The 6220-nt window shown below is 41.0% G+C and overlaps 3 long non-coding RNA genes across 3 annotated transcripts; all 3 read right to left on the bottom strand.

The window, feature by feature from the left end:
- Nucleotides 1-1422: 1422 nt before the first annotated feature.
- LOC122132347 lies at nt 1423-2405 on the bottom strand. Its single transcript, XR_006152198.1, has 3 exons — nt 2365-2405; nt 1903-1965; nt 1423-1485 (listed from the first exon to the last, which is right to left on the bottom strand). It is a non-coding gene; the product is annotated as an uncharacterized LOC122132347 (long non-coding RNA).
- Nucleotides 2406-3502: 1097 nt separating this feature from the next.
- Nucleotides 3503-4653, bottom strand: LOC122132346. Its single transcript, XR_006152197.1, has 3 exons — nt 4590-4653; nt 3980-4042; nt 3503-3695 (listed from the first exon to the last, which is right to left on the bottom strand). It is a non-coding gene; the product is annotated as an uncharacterized LOC122132346 (long non-coding RNA).
- A 283-nt stretch (nt 4654-4936) lies between these two features.
- On the bottom strand, nt 4937-5921 carry LOC122132345. The gene is made up of 3 exons (XR_006152196.1): nt 5881-5921; nt 5419-5481; nt 4937-4999 (listed from the first exon to the last, which is right to left on the bottom strand). It is a non-coding gene; the product is annotated as an uncharacterized LOC122132345 (long non-coding RNA).
- Nucleotides 5922-6220: the final 299 nt, after the last annotated feature.

Below are 6220 nucleotides of genomic sequence, written 5' to 3'. Positions count from 1 at the left end.
CTGACAGCTGTAACTCAGTAACTCGGAGAGTTGTAACTCAGTAACTCGGAGATCTATAACTCAGTAACTCTGGGAGTGACGACTCAATTCTAGGCAGATTCTGAATGAGGTGATTTCTTACCAGGTGATGTAGCAGATGTTGACATATGACCAACACTGGGTCCAGTGGTTGTCAGAGGGTCTGAAATTAAATACAAATCATAATAACTTTATATTATCATCAGATGAAGAGCACTTTGCAGCCCTACAACTGAATGACTATCTAAGAGAGTAGACTCTTCTTCAATAACTGTTAGAGCTGTCACTACGTAACTATGAGAGGTGTACCTGTGAGAGCTGTAACTCGGAGAGTTGTGACTCAGTAATTCAGAGAGCTGTAACACTGTAACTCTGGGAGTGGTGACTCAGTAACTCTGGGAGTGACGACTCAATTCTAGGCAGACTCTGAATGAGGTGATTTCTTACCAGGTGATGTAGCAGGTGTTGACACAGACCCAGCACTAGGTGCATTGGTGCTCAACAGAGGGCCTGAAATTAAATAAACGGCATCATGACTTCATATAATCATCAGATGAACGGCACTATGGAGCCCTATGACAAAACGACTTTCTAAAAGAGTTGACTATTCTTCCACACAATTTATTTCAATTAGTTTCAAAATCTAAGTTCAGAGAGTGAAGCTAACTCAGACAAAAACAGCACTGGGACCACATCAGGGCAAGAGTTAAGTGATCTCAGGAGTTGTGATTCAATAATCTTTAGAGCTTTCACTCAGTAACTGTGAGAGGTGTACCTGTGTGAGCTCTAACTCTGAGAGCTATCACTCAGTAACTATGAGAGGTGTACCTGTGTGAGCTATAACTCTGAGAGCTATCACTCAGTAACTATGAGAGGTGTACCTGTGTGAACTCTAACTCTGAGAGCTGTCACTCAGTAACTATGAGAGGTGTACCTGTTTGAGAGGTAACTTTGTAAGTCTGACAGTGGTGACTCAGTAACTCTGAGAGCTGTCACTCAGTAACTCTGAGAGCTGTGACTCAATTCTAGGCAGATTCTGAATGAGGTGATTTCTTACCAGGTGATGTAGCAGATGTTGACATATGACCAACACTGGGTGCATTGGTTGACAACAGATGTTCTGAAATTAAATAAACTTCATAATGACCTTATATTATCATCAGATGAAGAGCACTTTGCAGCCCTACAACTGAATGACTATCTAAGAGAGTAGACTCTTCTTCAATAACTGTTAGAGCTGTCACTAAGTAACTATGAGAGGTGTACCTGTGAGAGCTGTAACTCGGAGAGTTGTGACTCAGTAATTTAGAGAGCTGTAACACTCTAACTCTGGGAGTGTTGACTCAGTAACTCTGAGAGCTGTGACTCAATTCCGAGCAGATTTTGAATGAGGTGATTTCTTACCAGGTGATGTAGCAGGTGTTGACACAGACCCAGCACTAGGTGCATTGGTGCTCAACAGAGGGCCTGAAATTAAATAAACGTCATCATGACTTTATATTATCATCAGATGAACAGCACTATGGAGCCCTATGAAAAAAACGACTTTCTAAGAGTAGATTATTCTTCCACACAATTTATTTCAATTAGTTTCAAAATGTAAGTTCAGAGAGTGAAGCTAACTCAGACAAAAACAGCACTGGGACCAGATCAGGGCAAGAGTCAAGTGATCTCAGGAGTTGTGATTCAATAATCTTTAGAGCTGTCACTCAGTAACTATGAGAGGTATACCTGCGTGAGCTCTAACTCTGAGAGCTGTCACTCAGTAACTATGAGAGGTGTACCTGTGTGAGAGGTAACCCTGTAAGTCTGAGAGCTGTCACTCAGTAACTCTTAGAGCTGTGACTCAATTCTAGGCAGACTCTGAATGAGGTGATTTCTTACCAGGTGATGTAGCAGTTGTTGACATATGCCCAACATTGGTTGCAGTGGTGATCAACAGAGGGTCTGAAATGAAATAAACATCATAATGACTTTATATCATCATGAGATGAGCAGCACTTTGGAGCCCTATAATTGAATGTCTATCTAAGAGAGTAGACTATTCTTCAATACTAGTTAAAGCTGTCACTAAGTGACTATGAGATGTGTACCTGTGAGAGCTGTAAGTCTGAGAGTGGTGAATAAGTAACTCTGACAGCTGTAACTCAGTAACTATGAGAACTGTCACTCAGTAACTATGAGAACTGTAACTTTGTAACTCTGGGAGTGGTGACTCATTAACTCTGACAGTTGTCACTCAGTAACTCTGACAGCTGTAACTCTGTACCTCTGATAACTGTCACTAAGTAACTATGAGAGCTGTGACTCAATTCTGAGCAGAATTTGAATGAGGTGATTTCTTACCAGGTGATGTAGCAGATGTTGGCACAAACCCAACACTGGGTGCAGTGGTGATCAACAGAGGGTCTGAAATTAAATAAACATCATAATGACTTTATATCAGATGAAGAGCACTTTGGAGCCCTACAACTGAATGACTATCTAAGAGAGTAGACTATTCTTCAATAACCGTTAGAGCTGTCACTAAGTGACTATGAGATGTGTACCTGTGAGATGTGTACCTGTGAGAGCTGTAACTCTGAGAGTGGTGAATCAGTAACTCTGACAGCTGTAACTCAGTAACTATGAGAACTGTAACTTTGTAACTCTGGAGTGACGACTAAATTCTGAGCAGACTCTGAATGTGGTGATTTCAGAACAGAACCAGCACTGGGTCCAGTGGTGGTCAACAGAGGGTCTAAAATTAGATGATTTCTTACCAGGTGATGTAGCCGATGTTGGCTTATGCCCAACACTGGGTGCAGTTGTGATCAACAGAGGGTCTGAAATTAAATAAACATTATAATGACTTTATATTATCATCAGATGAAGAGCACTTTGGAGCCTTATAACTGAATGACTATCTAAGAGAATAGAGTATTCTTCCACACAATTATTTTAATTAGTTTCAAAAACGAAGTTTAGAAAGTGAAGCTAACTCAGACAAAAACAGCACTGGGACCAGATCAGGGCAAGAGTCAAGTGATCTCAGGAGTTGTGATTCAATAATCTTTAGAGCTGTCACTCAGTAACTGTGAGAGGTATACCTGTGTGAGCTCAAACTCTGAGAGCTGTCACTCAGTAACTATGAGAGGTGTACCTGTTTGAGAGGTAACTCTGTTAGTCTGAGAGGTGTGACTCAGTAACTCTGAGAGCTGTAACTCAATTCTAGGCAGACTATGACTGAGGTGATTTCTTACCAGGTGATGTAGCAGATGTTGACATATGCTCAACACTGGGTGCAGTGGTGATCAACAGAGAGTCTGAAATAAAAAAAAAACATCATTATGACTTTATATTATCATCAGATGAAGAGCACTATGGAGCCCTATAACTGAATGACTATCTAAGAGAGTAGACTATTCTTCAATAACTGTTAGAGTTGTCACTAAGTAACTATGAAAGGTGTACCTGTGAGAGCTGTAACTCTGAGACTGGTGACTCAGTAACTCTGACAGCTGTAACTCAGTAACTCGGAGAGTTGTAACTCAGTAACTCGGAGATCTATAACTCAGTAACTCTGGGAGTGACGACTCAATTCTAGGCAGATTCTGAATGAGGTGATTTCTTACCAGGTGATGTAGCAGATGTTGACATATGACCAACACTGGGTCCAGTGGTTGTCAACAGAGGGTCTGAAATTAAATACAAATCATAATAACTTTATATTATCATCAGATGAAGAGCACTTTGCAGCCCTACAACTGAATGACTATCTAAGAGAGTAGACTCTTCTTCAATAACTGTTAGAGCTGTCACTACGTAACTATGAGAGGTGTACCTGTGAGAGCTGTAACTCGGAGAGTTGTGACTCAGTAATTCAGAGAGCTGTAACACTGTAACTCTGGGAGTGGTGACTCAGTAACTCTGGGAGTGACGACTCAATTCTAGGCAGACTCTGAATGAGGTGATTTCTTACCAGGTGATGTAGCAGGTGTTGACACAGACCCAGCACTAGGTGCATTGGTGCTCAACAGAGGGCCTGAAATTAAATAAACGGCATCATGACTTCATATAATCATCAGATGAACGGCACTATGGAGCCCTATGACAAAACGACTTTCTAAAAGAGTTGACTATTCTTCCACACAATTTATTTCAATTAGTTTCAAAATCTAAGTTCAGAGAGTGAAGCTAACTCAGACAAAAACAGCACTGGGACCACATCAGGGCAAGAGTTAAGTGATCTCAGGAGTTGTGATTCAATAATCTTTAGAGCTTTCACTCAGTAACTGTGAGAGGTGTACCTGTGTGAGCTCTAACTCTGAGAGCTATCACTCAGTAACTATGAGAGGTGTACCTGTGTGAGCTATAACTCTGAGAGCTATCACTCAGTAACTATGAGAGGTGTACCTGTGTGAACTCTAACTCTGAGAGCTGTCACTCAGTAACTATGAGAGGTGTACCTGTTTGAGAGGTAACTTTGTAAGTCTGACAGTGGTGACTCAGTAACTCTGAGAGCTGTCACTCAGTAACTCTGAGAGCTGTGACTCAATTCTAGGCAGATTCTGAATGAGGTGATTTCTTACCAGGTGATGTAGCAGATGTTGACATATGACCAACACTGGGTGCATTGGTTGACAACAGATGTTCTGAAATTAAATAAACTTCATAATGACCTTATATTATCATCAGATGAAGAGCACTTTGCAGCCCTACAACTGAATGACTATCTAAGAGAGTAGACTCTTCTTCAATAACTGTTAGAGCTGTCACTAAGTAACTATGAGAGGTGTACCTGTGAGAGCTGTAACTCGGAGAGTTGTGACTCAGTAATTTAGAGAGCTGTAACACTCTAACTCTGGGAGTGTTGACTCAGTAACTCTGAGAGCTGTGACTCAATTCCGAGCAGATTTTGAATGAGGTGATTTCTTACCAGGTGATGTAGCAGGTGTTGACACAGACCCAGCACTAGGTGCATTGGTGCTCAACAGAGGGCCTGAAATTAAATAAACGTCATCATGACTTTATATTATCATCAGATGAACAGCACTATGGAGCCCTATGAAAAAAACGACTTTCTAAAAGAGTAGATTATTCTTCCACACAATTTATTTCAATTAGTTTCAAAATGTAAGTTCAGAGAGTGAAGCTAACTCAGACAAAAACAGCACTGGGACCACATCAGGGCAAGAGTCAAGTGATCTCAGGAGTTGTGATTCAATAATCTTTAGAGCTGTCACTCAGTAACTATGAGAGGTATACCTGCGTGAGCTCTAACTCTGAGAGCTGTCACTCAGTAACTATGAGAGGTGTACCTGTGTGAGAGGTAACCCTGTAAGTCTGAGAGCTGTCACTCAGTAACTCTTAGAGCTGTGACTCAATTCTAGGCAGACTCTGAATGAGGTGATTTCTTACCAGGTGATGTAGCAGTTGTTGACATATGCCCAACATTGGTTGCAGTGGTGATCAACAGAGGGTCTGCAATGAAATAAACATCATAATGACTTTATATCATCATGAGATGAGCAGCACTTTGGAGCCCTATAATTGAATGTCTATCTAAGAGAGTAGACTATTCTTCAATACTAGTTAAAGCTGTCACTAAGTGACTATGAGATGTGTACCTGTGAGAGCTGTAAGTCTGAGAGTGGTGAATAAGTAACTCTGACAGCTGTAACTCAGTAACTATGAGAACTGTCACTCAGTAACTATGAGAACTGTAACTTTGTAACTCTGGGAGTGGTGACTCATTAACTCTGACAGTTGTCACTCAGTAACTCTGACAGCTGTAACTCTGTACCTCTGATAACTGTCACTAAGTAACTATGAGAGCTGTGACTCAATTCTGAGCAGAATTTGAATGAGGTGATTTCTTACCAGGTGATGTAGCAGATGTTGGCACAAACCCAACACTGGGTGCAGTGGTGATCAACAGAGGGTCTGAAATTAAATAAACATCATAATGACTTTATATCAGATGAAGAGCACTTTGGAGCCCTACAACTGAATGACTATCTAAGAGAGTAGACTATTCTTCAATAACCGTTAGAGCTGTCACTAAGTGACTATGAGATGTGTACCTGTGAGATGTGTACCTGTGAGAGCTGTAACTCTGAGAGTGGTGAATCAGTAACTCTGACAGCTGTAACTCAGTAACTATGAGAACTGTAACTTTGTAACTCTGGAGTGACGACTAAATTCTGAGCAGACTCTGAAT

The sequence above is a fragment of the Clupea harengus genome, unplaced genomic scaffold (assembly GCF_900700415.2).
Source record: "Clupea harengus unplaced genomic scaffold, Ch_v2.0.2, whole genome shotgun sequence".
In the NCBI taxonomy this organism is placed as follows: domain Eukaryota; kingdom Metazoa; phylum Chordata; class Actinopteri; order Clupeiformes; family Clupeidae; genus Clupea; species Clupea harengus.
This window is presented reverse-complemented; position numbering and strand designations above follow the sequence as displayed.